Here is a 19920-nt window from a genome sequence, read left to right on the forward strand (position 1 = left end):
AACAATTTGGTTCTCTATGCAACGTTTTGTCACGTGGAAGATTTCAGAACTCTGCGTGAAATGTCTTTGACCAAGAGACCTATTACGTGTTGCGGTTTTAGCATAATCGATTGTTACAGGTGTCGACCATTCAGTTGGCTTTGGAACCCAGAGGTGGGTATGCGTTCCTCGAAATATAAAGCCAGGTTGTTCCCAGTCTAACAACCAAGACTATACTTTCAGGGATCATTTCTATAGTTTGTTCTTTGAGAAATGTGTTTCTAAGGAGTGGTCTCGCTTTCCATGATGAAGATGCAGATGTTCCTTTCTGAGCAGGAATCTGGTGGAAAGGTGTGGCTTTGTTCACTGTCCTACCACCATTGATGACTGGTCCAAGTTCTTGAATGGAACTTGGATGAAAGGATCATGTTCTGAGTGGATTTACATTGATTGTTCAAAAAGAATCAGTCGCAGTAACGTTTGCATCGGTCTCATAATGCGCTGGACTGTGAGATTAGCAACATTGCTGGGATGTGCAGCGATTGCAATAAGGGGCTTGATGTCGATCGATGCTTAAATCCGTGCCGAGTCTAGCTGATTCCACAATTTGGTTCTCTCTATGCAATGAATCCGCAGATTCAACGAAACAATTTGGTTCTCTATGCAACGTTTTGTCACGTGGAAGATTTCAGAACTCTGCGTGAAATGTCTTTGACCAAGAGACCTATTACGTGTTGCGGTTTTAGCATAATCGATTGTTACAGGTGTCGACCATTCAGTTGGCTTTGGAACCCAGAGGTGGGTATGCGCTCCTCGAAATATAAAGCCAGGTTGTTCCCAGTCTAACAACCAAGACTATACTTTCAGGGATCATTTCTATAGTTTGTTCTTTGAGAAATGTGTTTCTAAGGAGTGGTCTCGCTTTCCATGATGAAGATGCAGATGTTCCTTTCTGAGCAGGAATCTGGTGGAAAGGTGTGGCTTTGTTCACTGTCCTACCACCATTGATGACTGGTCCAAGTTCTTGAATGGAACTTGGATGAAAGGATCATGTTCTGAGTGGATTTACATTGATTGTTCAAAAAGAATCAGTCGCAGTAACGTTTGCATCGGTCTCATAATGCGCTGGACTGTGAGATTAGCAACATTGCTGGGATGTGCAGCGATTGCAATAAGGGGCTTGATGTCGATCGATGCTTAAATCCGTGCCGAGTCTAGCTGATTCCACAATTTGGTTCTCTCTATGCAAGGAATCCGCAGATTCAAAGAAACAATTTGGTTCTCTATGCAATGTTTTGTCACGTGGAAGATTTCAGAACTCTGCGTGAAATGTCTTTGACCAAAAGACCTATTACGTGTTGCGGTTTTAGCATAATCGATTGTTACAGGTGTCGACCATTCAGTTGGCTTTGGAACCCAGAGGTGGGTATGCGCTCCTCGAAATATAAAGCCAGGTTGTTCCTAGTCCAACAACCAAGACTATACTTTCAGGGATCATTTCTATAGTTTGTTCTTTGAGAAATGTGTTTCTAAGGAGTGGTCTCGCTATCCATGATGAAGATGCAGATGTTCCTTTCTGACCAGAATCTGGTGGAAAGGTGTGGCTTTGTTCACTGTCCTACCACCGTTGATGACTGGTCCAAGTTCTTGAATGGAACTTGGATGAAAGGATCATGTTCTGAGTGGATTTACATTGATTGTTCAAAAAAAATCAGTCTCAGTAACGTTTGCATCGGTCTCATAATGCGCTGGACTGTGAGATTAGCAACATTGCTGGGATGTGCAGCGATTGCAATAAGGGGCTTGATGTTGATCGATGCTTAAATCCGTGCCGAGTCTAGCTGATTCCACAATTTGGTTCTCTCTATGCAAGGAATCCGCAGATTCAACGAAACAATTTGGTTCTCTATGCAACGTTTTGTCACGTGGAAGATTTCAGAACTCTGCGTGAAATGTCTTTGACCAAGAGACCTATTACGTGTTGCGGTTTTAGCATAATCGATTGTTACAGGTGTCGACCATTCAGTTGGCTTTGGAACCCAGAGGTGGGTATGCGTTCCTCGAAATATAAAGCCAGGTTGTTCCCAGTCTAACAACCAAGACTATACTTTCAGGGATCATTTCTATAGTTTGTTCTTTGAGAAATGTGTTTCTAAGGAGTGGTCTCGCTTTCCATGATGAAGATGCAGATGTTCCTTTCTGAGCAGGAATCTGGTGGAAAGGTGTGGCTTTGTTCACTGTCCTACCACCATTGATGACTGGTCCAAGTTCTTGAATGGAACTTGGATGAAAGGATCATGTTCTGAGTGGATTTACATTGATTGTTCAAAAAGAATCAGTCGCAGTAACGTTTGCATCGGTCTCATAATGCGCTGGACTGTGAGATTAGCAACATTGCTGGGATGTGCAGCGATTGCAATAAGGGGCTTGATGTCGATCGATGCTTAAATCCGTGCCGAGTCTAGCTGATTCCACAATTTGGTTCTCTCTATGCAAGGAATCCGCAGATTCAACGAAACAATTTGGTTCTCTATGCAACGTTTTGTCACGTGGAAGATTTCAGAACTCTGCGTGAAATGTCTTTGACCAAGAGACCTATTACGTGTTGCGGTTTTAGCATAATCGATTGTTACAGGTGTCGACCATTCAGTTGGCTTTGGAACCCAGAGGTGGGTATGCGCTCCTCGAAATATAAAGCCAGGTTGTTCCCAGTCCAACAACCAAGGCTATACTTTCAGGGATCATTTCTATAGTTTGTTCTTTGAGAAATGTGTTTCTAAGGAGTGGTCTCGCTATCCATGATGAAGATGCAGATGTTCCTTTCTGACCAGAATCTGGTGGAAAGGTGTGGCTTTGTTCACTGTCCTACCACCGTTGATGACTGGTCCAAGTTCTTGAATGGAACTTGGATGAAAGGATCATGTTCTGAGTGGATTTACATTGATTGTTCAAAAAAAATCAGTCTCAGTAACGTTTGCATCGGTCTCATAATGCGCTGGACTGTGAGATTAGCAACATTGCTGGGATGTGCAGCGATTGCAATAAGGGGCTTGATGTTGATCGATGCTTAAATCCGTGCCGAGTCTAGCTGATTCCACAATTTGGTTCTCTCTATGCAAGGAATCCGCAGATTCAACGAAACAATTTGGTTCTCTATGCAACGTTTTGTCACGTGGAAGATTTCAGAACTCTGCGTGAAATGTCTTTGACCAAGAGACCTATTACGTGTTGCGGTTTTAGCATAATCGATTGTTACAGGTGTCGACCATTCAGTTGGCTTTGGAACCCAGAGGTGGGTATGCGCTCCTCGAAATATAAAGCCAGGTTGTTCCCAGTCCAACAACCAAGACTATACTTTCAGGGATCATTTCTATAGTTTGTTCTTTGAGAAATGTGTTTCTAAGGAGTGGTCTCGCTATCCATGATGAAGATGCAGATGTTCCTTTCTGAGCAGGAATCTGGTGGAAAGGTGTGGCTTTGTTCACTGTCCTACCACCATTGATGACTGGTCCAAGTTCTTGAATGGAACTTGGATGAAAGGATCATGTTCTGAGTGGATTTACATTGATTGTTCAAAAAAAAATCAGTCGCAGTAACGTTTGCATCGGTCTCATAATGCGCTGGACTGTGAGATTAGCAACATTGCTGGGATGTGCAGCGATTGCAATAAGGGGCTTGATGTCAATCGATGCTTAAATCCGTGCCGAGTCTAGCTGATTCCACAATTTGGTTCTCTCTATGCAATGAATCCGCAGATTCAACGAAACAATTTGGTTCTCTATGCAACGTTTTGTCACGTGGAAGATTTCAGAACTCTGCGTGAAATGTCTTTGACCAAGAGACCTATTACGTGTTGCGGTTTTAGCATAATCGATTGTTACAGGTGTCGACCATTCAGTTGGCTTTGGAACCCAGAGGTGGGTATGCGTTCCTCGAAATATAAAGCCAGGTTGTTCCTAGTCTAACAACCAAGACTATACTTTCAGGGATCATTTCTATAGTTTGTTCTTTGAGAAATGTGTTTCTAAGGAGTGGTCTCGCTATCCATGATGAAGATGCAGATGTTCCTTTCTGAGCAGGAATCTGGTGGAAAGGTGTGGCTTTGTTCACTGTCCTACCACCATTGATGACTGGTCCAAGTTCTTGAATGGAACTTGGATGAAAGGATCATGTTCTGAGTGGATTTACATTGATTGTTCAAACAAAAATCAGTCGCAGTAACGTTTGCATCGGTCTCATAATGCGCTGGACTGTGAGATTAGCAACATTGCTGGGATGTGCAGCGATTGCAATAAGGGGCTTGATGTCGATCGATGCTTAAATCCGTGCCGAGTCTAGCTGATTCCACAATTTGGTTCTCTCTATGCAAGGAATCCGCAGATTCAACTAAACAATTTGGTTCTCTATGCAATGTTTTGTCACGTGGAAGATTTCAGAACTCTGCGTGAAATGTCTTTGACCAAGAGACCTATTACGTGTTGCGGTTTTAGCATAATCGATTGTTACAGGTGTCGACCATTCAGTTGGCTTTGGAACCCAGAGGTGGGTATGCGCTCCTCGAAATATAAAGCCAGGTTGTTCCCAGTCCAACAACCAAGACTATACTTTCAGGGATCATTTCTATAGTTTGTTCTTTGAGAAATGTGTTTCTAAGGAGTGGTCTCGCTATCCATGATGAAGATGCAGATGTTCCTTTCTGAGCAGGAATCTGGTGGAAAGGTGTGGCTTTGTTCACTGTCCTACCACCATTGATGACTGGTCCAAGTTCTTGAATGGAACTTGGATGAAAGGATCATGTTCTGAGTGGATTTACATTGATTGTTCAAAAAAAAATCAGTCGCAGTAACGTTTGCATCGGTCTCATAATGCGCTGGACTGTGAGATTAGCAACATTGCTGGGATGTGCAGCGATTGCAATAAGGGGCTTGATGTCAATCGATGCTTAAATCCGTGCCGAGTCTAGCTGATTCCACAATTTGGTTCTCTCTATGCAATGAATCCGCAGATTCAACGAAACAATTTGGTTCTCTATGCAACGTTTTGTCACGTGGAAGATTTCAGAACTCTGCGTGAAATGTCTTTGACCAAGAGACCTATTACGTGTTGCGGTTTTAGCATAATCGATTGTTACAGGTGTCGACCATTCAGTTGGCTTTGGAACCCAGAGGTGGGTATGCGTTCCTCCAAATATAAAGCCAGGTTGTTCCCAGTCTAACAACCAAGACTATACTTTCAGGGATCATTTCTATAGTTTGTTCTTTGAGAAATGTGTTTCTAAGGAGTGGTCTCGCTTTCCATGATGAAGATGCAGATGTTCCTTTCTGAGCAGGAATCTGGTGGAAAGGTGTGGCTTTGTTCACTGTCCTACCACCATTGATGACTGGTCCAAGTTCTTGAATGGAACTTGGATGAAAGGATCATGTTCTGAGTGGATTTACATTGATTGTTCAAAAAGAATCAGTCGCAGTAACGTTTGCATCGGTCTCATAATGCGCTGGACTGTGAGATTAGCAACATTGCTGGGATGTGCAGCGATTGCAATAAGGGGCTTGATGTCGATCGATGCTTAAATCCGTGCCGAGTCTAGCTGATTCCACAATTTGGTTCTCTCTATGCAAGGAATCCGCAGATTCAAAGAAACAATTTGGTTCTCTATGCAATGTTTTGTCACGTGGAAGATTTCAGAACTCTGCGTGAAATGTCTTTGACCAAAAGACCTATTACGTGTTGCGGTTTTAGCATAATCGATTGTTACAGGTGTCGACCATTCAGTTGGCTTTGGAACCCAGAGGTGGGTATGCGCTCCTCGAAATATAAAGCCAGGTTGTTCCTAGTCCAACAACCAAGACTATACTTTCAGGGATCATTTCTATAGTTTGTTCTTTGAGAAATGTGTTTCTAAGGAGTGGTCTCGCTATCCATGATGAAGATGCAGATGTTCCTTTCTGAGCAGGAATCTGGTGGAAAGGTGTGGCTTTGTTTACTGTCCTACCACCATTGATGACGGGTCCAAGTTCTTGAATGGAACTTGGATGAAAGGATCATGTTCTGAGTGGATTTACATTGATTGTTCAAAAAAAATCAGTCGCAGTAATGTTTGCATCGGTCTCATAATGCGCTGGACTGTGAGATTAGCAACATTGCTGGGATGTGCAGCGATTGCAATAAGGGGCTTGATGTTAATCGATGCTTAAATCCGTGCCGAGTCTAGCTGATTCCACAATTTGGTTCTCTCTATGCAAGGAATCCGCAGATTCAAAGAAACAATTTGGTTCTCTATGCAATGTTTTGTCACGTGGAAGATTTCAGAACTCTGCGTGAAATGTCTTTGACCAAGAGACCTATTACGTGTTGCGGTTTTAGCATAATCGATTGTTACAGGTGTCGACCATTCAGTTGGCTTTGGAACCCAGAGGTGGGTATGCGCTCCTCGAAATATAAAGCCAGGTTGTTCCCAGTCCAACAACCAAGGCTATACTTTCAGGGATCATTTCTATAGTTTGTTCTTTGAGAAATGTGTTTCTAAGGAGTGGTCTCGCTATCCATGATGAAGATGCAGATGTTCCTTTCTGACCAGAATCTGGTGGAAAGGTGTGGCTTTGTTCACTGTCCTACCACCGTTGATGACTGGTCCAAGTTCTTGAATGGAACTTGGATGAAAGGATCATGTTCTGAGTGGATTTACATTGATTGTTCAAAAAAAATCAGTCTCAGTAACGTTTGCATCGGTCTCATAATGCGCTGGACTGTGAGATTAGCAACATTGCTGGGATGTGCAGCGATTGCAATAAGGGGCTTGATGTTGATCGATGCTTAAATCCGTGCCGAGTCTAGCTGATTCCACAATTTGGTTCTCTCTATGCAAGGAATCCGCAGATTCAACGAAACAATTTGGTTCTCTATGCAACGTTTTGTCACGTGGAAGATTTCAGAACTCTGCGTGAAATGTCTTTGACCAAGAGACCTATTACGTGTTGCGGTTTTAGCATAATCGATTGTTACAGGTGTCGACCATTCAGTTGGCTTTGGAACCCAGAGGTGGGTATGCGCTCCTCGAAATATAAAGCCAGGTTGTTCCCAGTCCAACAACCAAGACTATACTTTCAGGGATCATTTCTATAGTTTGTTCTTTGAGAAATGTGTTTCTAAGGAGTGGTCTCGCTATCCATGATGAAGATGCAGATGTTCCTTTCTGAGCAGGAATCTGGTGGAAAGGTGTGGCTTTGTTCACTGTCCTACCACCATTGATGACTGGTCCAAGTTCTTGAATGGAACTTGGATGAAAGGATCATGTTCTGAGTGGATTTACATTGATTGTTCAAAAAAAAATCAGTCGCAGTAACGTTTGCATCGGTCTCATAATGCGCTGGACTGTGAGATTAGCAACATTGCTGGGATGTGCAGCGATTGCAATAAGGGGCTTGATGTCAATCGATGCTTAAATCCGTGCCGAGTCTAGCTGATTCCACAATTTGGTTCTCTCTATGCAATGAATCCGCAGATTCAACGAAACAATTTGGTTCTCTATGCAACGTTTTGTCACGTGGAAGATTTCAGAACTCTGCGTGAAACGTCTTTGACCAAGAGACCTATTACGTGTTGCGGTTTTAGCATAATCGATTGTTACAGGTGTCGACCATTCAGTTGGCTTTGGAACCCAGAGGTGGGTATGCGTTCCTCGAAATATAAAGCCAGGTTGTTCCTAGTCTAACAACCAAGACTATACTTTCAGGGATCATTTCTATAGTTTGTTCTTTGAGAAATGTGTTTCTAAGGAGTGGTCTCGCTTTCCATGATGAAGATGCAGATGTTCCTTTCTGAGCAGGAATCTGGTGGAAAGGTGTGGCTTTGTTCACTGTCCTACCACCATTGATGACTGGTCCAAGTTCTTGAATGGAACTTGGATGAAAGGATCATGTTCTGAGTGGATTTACATTGATTGTTCAAAAAAAATCAGTCGCAGTAACGTTTGCATCGGTCTCATAATGCGCTGGACTGTGAGATTAGCAACATTGCTGGGATGTGCAGCGATTGCAATAAGGGGCTTGATGTCGATCGATGCTTAAATCCGTGCCGAGTCTAGCTGATTCCACAATTTGGTTCTCTCTATGCAAGGAATCCGCAGATTCAAAGAAACAATTTGGTTCTCTATGCAATGTTTTGTCACGTGGAAGATTTCAGAACTCTGCGTGAAATGTCTTTGACCAAGAGACCTATTAGGTGTTGCGGTTTTAGCATAATCGATTGTTACAGGTGTCGATCATTCAGTTGGCTTTGGAACCCAGAGGTGGGTATGCGCTCCTCGAAATATAAAGCCAGGTTGTTCCTAGTCCAACAACCAAGACTATACTTTCAGGGATCATTTCTATAGTTTGTTCTTTGAGAAATGTGTTTCTAAGGAGTGGTCTCGCTATCCATGATGAAGATGCAGATGTTCCTTTCTGAGCAGGAATCTGGTGGAAAGGTGTGGCTTTGTTCACTGTCCTACCACCATTGATGACTGGTCCAAGTTCTTGAATGGAACTTGGATGAAAGGATCATGTTCTGAGTGGATTTACATTGATTGTTCAAACAAAAATCAGTCGCAGTAACGTTTGCATCGGTCTCATAATGCGCTGGACTGTGAGATTAGCAACATTGCTGGGATGTGCAGCGATTGCAATAAGGGGCTTGATGTCGATCGATGCTTAAATCCGTGCCGAGTCTAGCTGATTCCACAATTTGGTTCTCTCTATGCAAGGAATCCGCAGATTCAACTAACAATTTGGTTCTCTATGCAATGTTTTGTCACGTGGAAGATTTCAGAACTCTGCGTGAAATGTCTTTGACCAAGAGACCTATTACGTGTTGCGGTTTTAGCATAATCGATTGTTACAGGTGTCGACCATTCAGTTGGCTTTGGAACCCAGAGGTGGGTATGCGCTCCTCGAAATATAAAGCCAGGTTCTTCCTAGTCCAACAACCAAGACTATACTTTCAGGGATCATTTCTATAGTTTGTTCTTTGAGAAATGTGTTTCTAAGGAGTGGTCTCGCTTTCCATGATGAAGATGCAGATGTTCCTTTCTGAGCAGGAATCTGGTGGAAAGGTGTGGCTTTGTTCACTGTCCTACCACCATTGATGACTGGTCCAAGTTCTTGAATGGAACTTGGATGAAAGGATCATGTTCTGAGTGGATTTACATTGATTGTTCAAAAAAAATCAGTCGCAGTAACGTTTGCATCGGTCTCATAATGCGCTGGACTGTGAGATTAGCAACATTGCTGGGATGTGCAGCGATTGCAATAAGGGGCTTGATGTCAATCGATGCTTAAATCCGTGCCGAGTCTAGCTGATTCCACAATTTGGTTCTCTCTATGCAATGAATCCGCAGATTCAACGAAACAATTTGGTTCTCTATGCAACGTTTTGTCACGTGGAAGATTTCAGAACTCTGCGTGAAACGTCTTTGACCAAGAGACCTATTACGTGTTGCGGTTTTAGCATAATCGATTGTTACAGGTGTCGACCATTCAGTTGGCTTTGGAACCCAGAGGTGGGTATGCGTTCCTCGAAATATAAAGCCAGGTTGTTCCTAGTCTAACAACCAAGACTATACTTTCAGGGATCATTTCTATAGTTTGTTCTTTGAGAAATGTGTTTCTAAGGAGTGGTCTCGCTATCCATGATGAAGATGCAGATGTTCCTTTCTGAGCAGGAATCTGGTGGAAAGGTGTGGCTTTGTTCACTGTCCTACCACCATTGATGACTGGTCCAAGTTCTTGAATGGAACTTGGATGAAAGGATCATGTTCTGAGTGGATTTACATTGATTGTTCAAACAAAAATCAGTCGCAGTAACGTTTGCATCGGTCTCATAATGCGCTGGACTGTGAGATTAGCAACATTGCTGGGATGTGCAGCGATTGCAATAAGGGGCTTGATGTCGATCGATGCTTAAATCCGTGCCGAGTCTAGCTGATTCCACAATTTGGTTCTCTCTATGCAAGGAATCCGCAGATTCAAAGAAACAATTTGGTTCTCTATGCAATGTTTTGTCACGTGGAAGATTTCAGAACTCTGCGTGAAATGTCTTTGACCAAGAGACCTATTACGTGTTGCGGTTTTAGCATAATCGATTGTTACAGGTGTCGACCATTCAGTTGGCTTTGGAACCCAGAGGTGGGTATGCGCTCCTCGAAATATAAAGCCAGGTTGTTCCTAGTCCAACAACCAAGACTATACTTTCAGGGATCATTTCTATAGTTTGTTCTTTGAGAAATGTGTTTCTAAGGAGTGGGCTCGCTATCCATGATGAAGATGCAGATGTTCCTTTCTGAGCAGGAATCTGGTGGAAAGGTGTGGCTTTGTTCACTGTCCTACCACCATTGATGACTGGTCCAAGTTCTTGAATGGAACTTGGATGAAAGGATCATGTTCTGAGTGGATTTACATTGATTGTTCAAACAAATCAGTCGCAGTAACGTTTGCATCGGTCTCATAATGCGCTGGACTGTGAGATTAGCAACATTGCTGGGATGTGCAGCGATTGCAATAAGGGGCTTGATGTCGATCGATGCTTAAATCCGTGCCGAGTCTAGCTGATTCCACAATTTGGTTCTCTCTATGCAAGGAATCCGCAGATTCAACTAAACAATTTGGTTCTCTATGCAATGTTTTGTCACGTGGAAGATTTCAGAACTCTGCGTGAAATGTCTTTGACCAAGAGACCTATTACGTGTTGCGGTTTTAGCATAATCGATTGTTACAGGTGTCGACCATTCAGTTGGCTTTGGAACCCAGAGGTGGGTATGCGTTCCTCGAAATATAAAGCCAGGTTGTTCCTAGTCTAACAACCAAGACTATACTTTCAGGGATCATTTCTATAGTTTGTTCTTTGAGAAATGTGTTTCTAAGGAGTGGTCTCGCTATCCATGATGAAGATGCAGATGTTCCTTTCTGAGCAGGAATCTGGTGGAAAGGTGTGGCTTTGTTCACTGTCCTACCACCATTGATGACTGGTCCAAGTTCTTGAATGGAACTTGGATGAAAGGATCATGTTCTGAGTGGATTTACATTGATTGTTCAAACAAAAATCAGTCGCAGTAACGTTTGCATCGGTCTCATAATGCGCTGGACTGTGAGATTAGCAACATTGCTGGGATGTGCAGCGATTGCAATAAGGGGCTTGATGTCGATCGATGCTTAAATCCGTGCCGAGTCTAGCTGATTCCACAATTTGGTTCTCTCTATGCAAGGAATCCGCAGATTCAAAGAAACAATTTGGTTCTCTATGCAATGTTTTGTCACGTGGAAGATTTCAGAACTCTGCGTGAAATGTCTTTGACCAAGAGACCTATTAGGTGTTGCGGTTTTAGCATAATCGATTGTTACAGGTGTCGATCATTCAGTTGGCTTTGGAACCCAGAGGTGGGTATGCGCTCCTCGAAATATAAAGCCAGGTTGTTCCTAGTCCAACAACCAAGACTATACTTTCAGGGATCATTTCTATAGTTTGTTCTTTGAGAAATGTGTTTCTAAGGAGTGGTCTCGCTATCCATGATGAAGATGCAGATGTTCCTTTCTGAGCAGGAATCTGGTGGAAAGGTGTGGCTTTGTTCACTGTCCTACCACCATTGATGACTGGTCCAAGTTCTTGAATGGAACTTGGATGAAAGGATCATGTTCTGAGTGGATTTACATTGATTGTTCAAACAAAAATCAGTCGCAGTAACGTTTGCATCGGTCTCATAATGCGCTGGACTGTGAGATTAGCAACATTGCTGGGATGTGCAGCGATTGCAATAAGGGGCTTGATGTCGATCGATGCTTAAATCCGTGCCGAGTCTAGCTGATTCCACAATTTGGTTCTCTCTATGCAAGGAATCCGCAGATTCAACTAAACAATTTGGTTCTCTATGCAATGTTTTGTCACGTGGAAGATTTCAGAACTCTGCGTGAAATGTCTTTGACCAAGAGACCTATTACGTGTTGCGGTTTTAGCATAATCGATTGTTACAGGTGTCGACCATTCAGTTGGCTTTGGAACCCAGAGGTGGGTATGCGCTCCTCGAAATATAAAGCCAGGTTCTTCCTAGTCCAACAACCAAGACTATACTTTCAGGGATCATTTCTATAGTTTGTTCTTTGAGAAATGTGTTTCTAAGGCGTGGTCTCGCTTTCCATGATGAAGATGCAGATGTTCCTTTCTGAGCAGGAATCTGGTGGAAAGGTGTGGCTTTGTTCACTGTCCTACCACCATTGATGACTGGTCCAAGTTCTTGAATGGAACTTGGATGAAAGGATCATGTTCTGAGTGGATTTACATTGATTGTTCAAAAAAAATCAGTCGCAGTAACGTTTGCATCGGTCTCATAATGCGCTGGACTGTGAGATTAGCAACATTGCTGGGATGTGCAGCGATTGCAATAAGGGGCTTGATGTTGATCGATGCTTAAATCCGTGCCGAGTCTAGCTGATTCCACAATTTGGTTCTCTCTATGCAAGGAATCCGCAGATTCAACGAAACAATTTGGTTCTCTATGCAACGTTTTGTCACGTGGAAGATTTCAGAACTCTGCGTGAAATGTCTTTGACCAAGAGACCTATTACGTGTTGCGGTTTTAGCATAATCGATTGTTACAGGTGTCGACCATTCAGTTGGCTTTGGAACCCAGAGGTGGGTATGCGCTCCTCGAAATATAAAGCCAGGTTGTTCCCAGTCCAACAACCAAGACTATACTTTCAGGGATCATTTCTATAGTTTGTTCTTTGAGAAATGTGTTTCTAAGGAGTGGTCTCGCTATCCATGATGAAGATGCAGATGTTCCTTTCTGAGCAGGAATCTGGTGGAAAGGTGTGGCTTTGTTCACTGTCCTACCACCATTGATGACTGGTCCAAGTTCTTGAATGGAACTTGGATGAAAGGATCATGTTCTGAGTGGATTTACATTGATTGTTCAAACAAAAATCAGTCGCAGTAACGTTTGCATCGGTCTCATAATGCGCTGGACTGTGAGATTAGCAACATTGCTGGGATGTGCAGCGATTGCAATAAGGGGCTTGATGTCGATCGATGCTTAAATCCGTGCCGAGTCTAGCTGATTCCACAATTTGGTTCTCTCTATGCAAGGAATCCGCAGATTCAAAGAAACAATTTGGTTCTCTATGCAATGTTTTGTCACGTGGAAGATTTCAGAACTCTGCGTGAAATGTCTTTGACCAAAAGACCTATTACGTGTTGCGGTTTTAGCATAATCGATTGTTACAGGTGTCGACCATTCAGTTGGCTTTGGAACCCAGAGGTGGGTATGCGGTCCTCGAAATATAAAGCCAGGTTGTTCCCAGTCCAACAACCAAGACTATACTTTCAGGGATCATTTCTATAGTTTGTTCTTTGAGAAATGTGTTTCTAAGGAGTGGTCTCGCTATCCATGATGAAGATGCAGATGTTCCTTTCTGAGCAGGAATCTGGTGGAAAGGTGTGGCTTTGTTTACTGTCCTACCACCATTGATGACTGGTCCAAGTTCTTGAATGGAACTTGGATGAAAGGATCATGTTCTGAGTGGATTTACATTGATTGTTCAAAAAAAATCAGTCGCAGTAACGTTTGCATCGGTCTCATAATGCGCTGGACTGTGAGATTAGCAACATTGCTGTGATGTGCAGCGATTGCAATAAGGGGCTTGATGTTGATCGATGCTTAAATCCGTGCCGAGTCTAGCTGATTCCACAATTTGGTTCTCTCTATGCAAGGAATCCGCAGATTCAAAGAAACAATTTGGTTCTCTATGCAATGTTTTGTCACGTGGAAGATTTCAGAACTCTGCGTGAAATGTCTTTGACCAAAAGACCTATTACGTGTTGCGGTTTTAGCATAATCGATTGTTACAGGTGTCGACCATTCAGTTGGCTTTGGAACCCAGAGGTGGGTATGCGGTCCTCGAAATATAAAGCCAGGTTGTTCCCAGTCCAACAACCAAGACTATACTTTCAGGGATCATTTCTATAGTTTGTTCTTTGAGAAATGTGTTTCTAAGGAGTGGTCTCGCTATCCATGATGAAGATGCAGATGTTCCTTTCTGAGCAGGAATCTGGTGGAAAGGTGTGGCTTTGTTTACTGTCCTACCACCATTGATGACTGGTCCAAGTTCTCGAATGGAACTTGGATGAAAGGATCATGTTCTGAGTGGATTTACATTGATTGTTCAAAAAAAATCAGTCGCAGTAACGTTTGCATCGGTCTCATAATGCGCTGGACTGTGAGATTAGCAACATTGCTGGGATGAGCAGCGATTGCAATAAGGGGCTTGATGTTGATCGATGCTTAAATCCGTGCCGAGTCTAGCTGATTCCACAATTTGGTTCTCTCTATGCAAGGAATCCGCAGATTCAACTAAACAATTTGGTTCTCTATGCAATGTTTTGTCACGTGGAAGATTTCAGAACTCTGCGTGAAATGTCTTTGACCAAGAGACCTATTACGTGTTGCGGTTTTAGCATAATCGATTGTTACAGGTGTCGACCATTCAGTTGGCTTTGGAACCCAGAGGTGGGTATGCGCTCCTCGAAATATAAAGCCAGGTTGTTCCTAGTCCAACAACCAAGACTATACTTTCAGGGATCATTTCTATAGTTTGTTCTTTGAGAAATGTGTTTCTAAGGAGTGGTCTCGCTATCCATGATGAAGATGCAGATGTTCCTTTCTGAGCAGGAATCTGGTGGAAAGGTGTGGCTTTGTTCACTGTCCTACCACCATTGATGACTGGTCCAAGTTCTTGAATGGAACTTGGATGAAAGGATCATGTTCTGAGTGGATTTACATTGATTGTTCAAACAAAAATCAGTCGCAGTAACGTTTGCATCGGTCTCATAATGTGCTGGACTGTGAGATTAGCAACATTGCTGGGATGTGCAGCGATTGCAATAAGGGGCTTGATGTTGATCGATGCTTAAATCCGTGTCGAGTCTAGCTGATTCCACAATTTGGTTCTCTCTATGCAAGGAATCCGCAGATTCAACTAAACAATTTGGTTCTCTATGCAATGTTTTGTCACGTGGAAGATTTCAGAACTCTGCGTGAAATGTCTTTGACCAAGAGACCTATTACGTGTTGCGGTTTTAGCATAATCAATTGTTACAGGTGTCGACCATTCAGTTGGCTTTGGAACCCAGAGGTGGGTATGCGCTCCTCGAAATATAAAGCCAGGTTCTTCCTAGTCCAACAACCAAGACTATACTTTCAGGGATCATTTCTATAGTTTGTTCTTTGAGAAATGTGTTTCTAAGGAGTGGTCTCGCTATCCATGATGAAGATGCAGATGTTCCTTTCTGAGCAGGAATCTGGTGGAAAGGTGTGGCTTTGTTCACTGTCCTACCACCATTGATGACTGGTCCAAGTTCTTGAATGGAACTTGGATGAAAGGATCATGTTCTGAGTGGATTTACATTGATTGTTCAAACAAAAATCAGTCGCAGTAACGTTTGCATCGGTCTCATAATGCGCTGGACTGTGAGATTAGCAACATTGCTGGGATGTGCAGCGATTGCAATAAGGGGCTTGATGTTGATCGATGCTTAAATCCGTGCCGAGTCTAGCTGATTCCACAATTTGGTTCTCTCTATGCAAGGAATCCGCAGATTCAACGAAACAATTTGGTTCTCTATGCAATGTTTTGTCACGTGGAAGATTTCAGAACTCTGCGTGAAATGTCTTTGACCAAGAGACCTATTACGTGTTGCGGTTTTAGCATAATCGATTGTTACAGGTGTCGACCATTCAGTTGGCTTTGGAACCCAGAGGTGGGTATGCGCTCCTCGAAATATAAAGCCAGGTTGTTCCCAGTCCAACAACCAAGACTATACTTTCAGGGATCATTTCTATAGTTTGTTCTTTGAGAAATGTGTTTCTAAGGAGTGGTCTCGCTATCCATGATGAAGATGCAGATGTTCCTTTCTGAGCAGGAATCTGGTGGAAAGGTGTGGCTTTGTTCACTGTCCTACCACCGTTGATGACTGGTCCAAGTTCTTGAATAGAACTTGGATGAAAGGATCATGTTCTGAGTGGATTTACATTGATTGTTCAAAAAAAAATCAGTCGCAGTAACGTTTGCATCGGTCTCATAATGCGCTGGACTGTGAGATTAGCAACATTGCTGGGATGTGCAGCGATTGCAATAAGGGGCTTGATGTCGATCGATGCTTAAATCCGTGCCGAGTCTAGCTGATTCCACAATTTGGTTCTCTCTATGCAAGGAATCCGCAGATTCAACGAAACAATTTGGTTCTCTATGCAACGTTTTGTCACGTGGAAGATTTCAGAACTCTGCGTGAAATGTCTTTGACCAAGAGACCTATTACGTGTTGCGGTTTTAGCATAATCGATTGTTACAGGTGTCGACCATTCAGTTGGCTTTGGAACCCAGAGGTGGGTATGCGCTCCTCGAAATATAAAGCCAGGTTGTTCCCAGTCCAACAACCAAGACTATACTTTCAGGGATCATTTCTATAGTTTGTTCTTTGAGAAATGTGTTTCTAAGGAGTGGTCTCGCTATCCATGATGAAGATGCAGATGTTCCTTTCTGAGCAGGAATCTGGTGGAAAGGTGTGGCTTTGTTCACTGTCCTACCACCATTGATGACTGGTCCAAGTTCTTGAATGGAACTTGGATGAAAGGATCATGTTCTGAGTGGATTTACATTGATTGTTCAAAAAAAAAACAGTCGCAGTAACGTTTGCATCGGTCTCATAATGCGCTGGACTGTGAGATTAGCAACATTGCTGGGATGTGCAGCGATTGCAATAAGGGGCTTGATGTTGATCGATGCTTAAATCCGTGCCGAGTCTAGCTGATTCCACAATTTGGTTCTCTCTATGCAAGGAATCCGCAGATTCAACTAAACAATTTGGTTCTCTATGCAATGTTTTGTCACGTGGAAGATTTCAGAACTCTGCGTGAAATGTCTTTGACCAAGAGACCTATTACGTGTTGCGGTTTTAGCATAATCGATTGTTACAGGTGTCGACCATTCAGTTGGCTTTGGAACCCAGAGGTGGGTATGCGCTCCTCGAAATATAAAGCCAGGTTGTTCCTAGTCCAACAACCAAGACTATATTTTCAGGGATCATTTCTATAGTTTGTTCTTTGAGAAATGTGTTTCTAAGGAGTGGTCTCGCTATCCATGATGAAGATGCAGATGTTCCTTTCTGAGCAGGAATCTGGTGGAAAGGTGTGGCTTTGTTTACTGTCCTACCACCATTGATGACTGGTCCAAGTTCTTGAATGGAACTTGGATGAAAGGATCATGTTCTGAGTGGATTTACATTGATTGTTCAAAAAAAATCAGTCGCAGTAACGTTTGCATCGGTCTCATAATGCGCTGGACTGTGAGATTAGCAACATTGCTGTGATGTGCAGCGATTGCAATAAGGGGCTTGATGTTGATCGATGCTTAAATCCGTGCCGAGTCTAGCTGATTCCACAATTTGGTTCTCTCTATGCAAGGAATCCGCAGATTCAAAGAAACAATTTGGTTCTCTATGCAATGTTTTGTCACGTGGAAGATTTCAGAACTCTGCGTGAAATGTCTTTGACCAAAAGACCTATTACGTGTTGCGGTTTTAGCATAATCGATTGTTACAGGTGTCGACCATTCAGTTGGCTTTGGAACCCAGAGGTGGGTATGCGGTCCTCGAAATATAAAGCCAGGTTGTTCCCAGTCCAACAACCAAGACTATACTTTCAGGGATCATTTCTATAGTTTGTTCTTTGAGAAATGTGTTTCTAAGGAGTGGTCTCGCTATCCATGATGAAGATGCAGATGTTCCTTTCTGAGCAGGAATCTGGTGGAAAGGTGTGGCTTTGTTTACTGTCCTACCACCATTGATGACTGGTCCAAGTTCTCGAATGGAACTTGGATGAAAGGATCATGTTCTGAGTGGATTTACATTGATTGTTCAAAAAAAATCAGTCGCAGTAACGTTTGCATCGGTCTCATAATGCGCTGGACTGTGAGATTAGCAACATTGCTGGGATGAGCAGCGATTGCAATAAGGGGCTTGATGTTGATCGATGCTTAAATCCGTGCCGAGTCTAGCTGATTCCACAATTTGGTTCTCTCTATGCAAGGAATCCGCAGATTCAACTAAACAATTTGGTTCTCTATGCAATGTTTTGTCACGTGGAAGATTTCAGAACTCTGCGTGAAATGTCTTTGACCAAGAGACCTATTACGTGTTGCGGTTTTAGCATAATCGATTGTTACAGGTGTCGACCATTCAGTTGGCTTTGGAACCCAGAGGTGGGTATGCGCTCCTCGAAATATAAAGCCAGGTTGTTCCTAGTCCAACAACCAAGACTATACTTTCAGGGATCATTTCTATAGTTTGTTCTTTGAGAAATGTGTTTCTAAGGAGTGGTCTCGCTATCCATGATGAAGATGCAGATGTTCCTTTCTGAGCAGGAATCTGGTGGAAAGGTGTGGCTTTGTTCACTGTCCTACCACCATTGATGACTGGTCCAAGTTCTTGAATGGAACTTGGATGAAAGGATCATGTTCTGAGTGGATTTACATTGATTGTTCAAACAAAAATCAGTCGCAGTAACGTTTGCATCGGTCTCATAATGTGCTGGACTGTGAGATTAGCAACATTGCTGGGATGTGCAGCGATTGCAATAAGGGGCTTGATGTTGATCGATGCTTAAATCCGTGTCGAGTCTAGCTGATTCCACAATTTGGTTCTCTCTATGCAAGGAATCCGCAGATTCAACTAAACAATTTGGTTCTCTATGCAATGTTTTGTCACGTGGAAGATTTCAGAACTCTGCGTGAAATGTCTTTGACCAAGAGACCTATTACGTGTTGCGGTTTTAGCATAATCAATTGTTACAGGTGTCGACCATTCAGTTGGCTTTGGAACCCAGAGGTGGGTATGCGCTCCTCGAAATATAAAGCCAGGTTCTTCCTAGTCCAACAACCAAGACTATACTTTCAGGGATCATTTCTATAGTTTGTTCTTTGAGAAATGTGTTTCTAAGGAGTGGTCTCGCTATCCATGATGAAGATGCAGATGTTCCTTTCTGAGCAGGAATCTGGTGGAAAGGTGTGGCTTTGTTCACTGTCCTACCACCATTGATGACTGGTCCAAGTTCTTGAATGGAACTTGGATGAAAGGATCATGTTCTGAGTGGATTTACATTGATTGTTCAAACAAAAATCAGTCGCAGTAACGTTTGCATCGGTCTCATAATGCGCTGGACTGTGAGATTAGCAACATTGCTGGGATGTGCAGCGATTGCAATAAGGGGCTTGATGTTGATCGATGCTTAAATCCGTGCCGAGTCTAGCTGATTCCACAATTTGGTTCTCTCTATGCAAGGAATCCGCAGATTCAACTAAACAATTTGGTTCTCTATGCAATGTTTTGTCACGTGGAAGATTTCAGAACTCTGCGTGAAATGTCTTTGACCAAAAGACCTATTACGTGTTGCGGTTTTAGCATAATCGATTGTTACAGGTGTCGACCATTCAGTTGGCTTTGGAACCCAGAGGTGGGTATGCGCTCCTCGAAATATAAAGCCAGGTTGTTCCTAGTCCAACAACCAATACTATACTTTCAGGGATCATTTCTATAGTTTGTTCTTTGAGAAATGTGTTTCTAAGGAGTGGTCTTGCTATCCATGATGAAGATGCAGATGTTCCTTTCTGAGCAGGAATCTGGTGGAAAGGTGTGGCTTTGTTCACTGTCCTACCACCGTTGATGACTGGTCCAAGTTCTTGAATGGAACTTGGATGAAAGGATCATGTTCTGAGTGGATTTACATTGATTGTTCAAACAAAAATCAGTCGCAGTAACGTTTGCATCGGTCTCATAATGCGCTGGACTGTGAGATTAGCAACATTGCTGGGATGTGCAGCGATTGCAATAAGGGGCTTGATGTTGATCGATGCTTAAATCCGTGCC

General features: G+C 42.9%; 32 non-coding genes across 32 annotated transcripts; all 32 read left to right on the top strand.

The window, feature by feature from the left end:
* Nucleotides 1-206: 206 nt before the first annotated feature.
* LOC146286574 (small nucleolar RNA U3) lies at nt 207-419 on the top strand. Its single transcript, XR_014762246.1, has one exon. It is a non-coding gene; the product is annotated as a small nucleolar RNA U3 (small nucleolar RNA).
* Nucleotides 420-830: 411 nt separating this feature from the next.
* Nucleotides 831-1043, top strand: LOC146286575 (small nucleolar RNA U3). Its single transcript, XR_014762247.1, has one exon. It is a non-coding gene; the product is annotated as a small nucleolar RNA U3 (small nucleolar RNA).
* Nucleotides 1044-1454: 411 nt separating this feature from the next.
* LOC146286576 (small nucleolar RNA U3) lies at nt 1455-1666 on the top strand. The gene has a single exon (XR_014762265.1). It is a non-coding gene; the product is annotated as a small nucleolar RNA U3 (small nucleolar RNA).
* A 411-nt stretch (nt 1667-2077) lies between these two features.
* Nucleotides 2078-2290, top strand: LOC146286577 (small nucleolar RNA U3). Its single transcript, XR_014762248.1, has one exon. It is a non-coding gene; the product is annotated as a small nucleolar RNA U3 (small nucleolar RNA).
* A 411-nt stretch (nt 2291-2701) lies between these two features.
* LOC146286578 (small nucleolar RNA U3) lies at nt 2702-2913 on the top strand. Its single transcript, XR_014762254.1, has one exon. It is a non-coding gene; the product is annotated as a small nucleolar RNA U3 (small nucleolar RNA).
* A 411-nt stretch (nt 2914-3324) lies between these two features.
* LOC146286579 (small nucleolar RNA U3) lies at nt 3325-3537 on the top strand. The gene has a single exon (XR_014762158.1). It is a non-coding gene; the product is annotated as a small nucleolar RNA U3 (small nucleolar RNA).
* A 412-nt stretch (nt 3538-3949) lies between these two features.
* On the top strand, nt 3950-4162 carry LOC146286580 (small nucleolar RNA U3). The gene has a single exon (XR_014762159.1). It is a non-coding gene; the product is annotated as a small nucleolar RNA U3 (small nucleolar RNA).
* Nucleotides 4163-4574: 412 nt separating this feature from the next.
* Nucleotides 4575-4787, top strand: LOC146286581 (small nucleolar RNA U3). Its single transcript, XR_014762160.1, has one exon. It is a non-coding gene; the product is annotated as a small nucleolar RNA U3 (small nucleolar RNA).
* Nucleotides 4788-5199: 412 nt separating this feature from the next.
* LOC146286582 (small nucleolar RNA U3) lies at nt 5200-5412 on the top strand. Its single transcript, XR_014762249.1, has one exon. It is a non-coding gene; the product is annotated as a small nucleolar RNA U3 (small nucleolar RNA).
* A 411-nt stretch (nt 5413-5823) lies between these two features.
* On the top strand, nt 5824-6036 carry LOC146286583 (small nucleolar RNA U3). The gene has a single exon (XR_014762268.1). It is a non-coding gene; the product is annotated as a small nucleolar RNA U3 (small nucleolar RNA).
* Nucleotides 6037-6447: 411 nt separating this feature from the next.
* Nucleotides 6448-6659, top strand: LOC146286584 (small nucleolar RNA U3). Its single transcript, XR_014762255.1, has one exon. It is a non-coding gene; the product is annotated as a small nucleolar RNA U3 (small nucleolar RNA).
* A 411-nt stretch (nt 6660-7070) lies between these two features.
* On the top strand, nt 7071-7283 carry LOC146286585 (small nucleolar RNA U3). The gene has a single exon (XR_014762161.1). It is a non-coding gene; the product is annotated as a small nucleolar RNA U3 (small nucleolar RNA).
* Nucleotides 7284-7695: 412 nt separating this feature from the next.
* Nucleotides 7696-7908, top strand: LOC146286586 (small nucleolar RNA U3). Its single transcript, XR_014762250.1, has one exon. It is a non-coding gene; the product is annotated as a small nucleolar RNA U3 (small nucleolar RNA).
* A 411-nt stretch (nt 7909-8319) lies between these two features.
* On the top strand, nt 8320-8532 carry LOC146286587 (small nucleolar RNA U3). Its single transcript, XR_014762162.1, has one exon. It is a non-coding gene; the product is annotated as a small nucleolar RNA U3 (small nucleolar RNA).
* A 411-nt stretch (nt 8533-8943) lies between these two features.
* Nucleotides 8944-9156, top strand: LOC146286588 (small nucleolar RNA U3). The gene has a single exon (XR_014762251.1). It is a non-coding gene; the product is annotated as a small nucleolar RNA U3 (small nucleolar RNA).
* A 411-nt stretch (nt 9157-9567) lies between these two features.
* Nucleotides 9568-9780, top strand: LOC146286589 (small nucleolar RNA U3). The gene has a single exon (XR_014762163.1). It is a non-coding gene; the product is annotated as a small nucleolar RNA U3 (small nucleolar RNA).
* Nucleotides 9781-10192: 412 nt separating this feature from the next.
* LOC146286590 (small nucleolar RNA U3) lies at nt 10193-10405 on the top strand. The gene has a single exon (XR_014762178.1). It is a non-coding gene; the product is annotated as a small nucleolar RNA U3 (small nucleolar RNA).
* A 410-nt stretch (nt 10406-10815) lies between these two features.
* LOC146286591 (small nucleolar RNA U3) lies at nt 10816-11028 on the top strand. Its single transcript, XR_014762165.1, has one exon. It is a non-coding gene; the product is annotated as a small nucleolar RNA U3 (small nucleolar RNA).
* Nucleotides 11029-11440: 412 nt separating this feature from the next.
* Nucleotides 11441-11653, top strand: LOC146286592 (small nucleolar RNA U3). The gene has a single exon (XR_014762166.1). It is a non-coding gene; the product is annotated as a small nucleolar RNA U3 (small nucleolar RNA).
* Nucleotides 11654-12065: 412 nt separating this feature from the next.
* On the top strand, nt 12066-12278 carry LOC146286593 (small nucleolar RNA U3). Its single transcript, XR_014762189.1, has one exon. It is a non-coding gene; the product is annotated as a small nucleolar RNA U3 (small nucleolar RNA).
* Nucleotides 12279-12689: 411 nt separating this feature from the next.
* On the top strand, nt 12690-12902 carry LOC146286594 (small nucleolar RNA U3). Its single transcript, XR_014762167.1, has one exon. It is a non-coding gene; the product is annotated as a small nucleolar RNA U3 (small nucleolar RNA).
* A 412-nt stretch (nt 12903-13314) lies between these two features.
* Nucleotides 13315-13527, top strand: LOC146286595 (small nucleolar RNA U3). The gene has a single exon (XR_014762226.1). It is a non-coding gene; the product is annotated as a small nucleolar RNA U3 (small nucleolar RNA).
* A 411-nt stretch (nt 13528-13938) lies between these two features.
* LOC146286596 (small nucleolar RNA U3) lies at nt 13939-14151 on the top strand. Its single transcript, XR_014762232.1, has one exon. It is a non-coding gene; the product is annotated as a small nucleolar RNA U3 (small nucleolar RNA).
* A 411-nt stretch (nt 14152-14562) lies between these two features.
* Nucleotides 14563-14775, top strand: LOC146286597 (small nucleolar RNA U3). Its single transcript, XR_014762168.1, has one exon. It is a non-coding gene; the product is annotated as a small nucleolar RNA U3 (small nucleolar RNA).
* Nucleotides 14776-15187: 412 nt separating this feature from the next.
* On the top strand, nt 15188-15400 carry LOC146286598 (small nucleolar RNA U3). Its single transcript, XR_014762169.1, has one exon. It is a non-coding gene; the product is annotated as a small nucleolar RNA U3 (small nucleolar RNA).
* A 412-nt stretch (nt 15401-15812) lies between these two features.
* LOC146286599 (small nucleolar RNA U3) lies at nt 15813-16025 on the top strand. The gene has a single exon (XR_014762179.1). It is a non-coding gene; the product is annotated as a small nucleolar RNA U3 (small nucleolar RNA).
* Nucleotides 16026-16437: 412 nt separating this feature from the next.
* On the top strand, nt 16438-16650 carry LOC146286600 (small nucleolar RNA U3). Its single transcript, XR_014762170.1, has one exon. It is a non-coding gene; the product is annotated as a small nucleolar RNA U3 (small nucleolar RNA).
* Nucleotides 16651-17062: 412 nt separating this feature from the next.
* LOC146286601 (small nucleolar RNA U3) lies at nt 17063-17275 on the top strand. The gene has a single exon (XR_014762272.1). It is a non-coding gene; the product is annotated as a small nucleolar RNA U3 (small nucleolar RNA).
* Nucleotides 17276-17686: 411 nt separating this feature from the next.
* Nucleotides 17687-17899, top strand: LOC146286602 (small nucleolar RNA U3). The gene has a single exon (XR_014762233.1). It is a non-coding gene; the product is annotated as a small nucleolar RNA U3 (small nucleolar RNA).
* A 411-nt stretch (nt 17900-18310) lies between these two features.
* Nucleotides 18311-18523, top strand: LOC146286603 (small nucleolar RNA U3). Its single transcript, XR_014762171.1, has one exon. It is a non-coding gene; the product is annotated as a small nucleolar RNA U3 (small nucleolar RNA).
* A 412-nt stretch (nt 18524-18935) lies between these two features.
* LOC146286604 (small nucleolar RNA U3) lies at nt 18936-19148 on the top strand. Its single transcript, XR_014762172.1, has one exon. It is a non-coding gene; the product is annotated as a small nucleolar RNA U3 (small nucleolar RNA).
* A 412-nt stretch (nt 19149-19560) lies between these two features.
* LOC146286605 (small nucleolar RNA U3) lies at nt 19561-19773 on the top strand. Its single transcript, XR_014762266.1, has one exon. It is a non-coding gene; the product is annotated as a small nucleolar RNA U3 (small nucleolar RNA).
* Nucleotides 19774-19920: the final 147 nt, after the last annotated feature.

This window comes from Hypomesus nipponensis, chromosome 6 (assembly GCF_054491055.1).
Source record: "Hypomesus nipponensis isolate SF chromosome 6, ASM5449105v1, whole genome shotgun sequence".
Lineage (NCBI taxonomy): Eukaryota > Metazoa > Chordata > Actinopteri > Osmeriformes > Osmeridae > Hypomesus > Hypomesus nipponensis.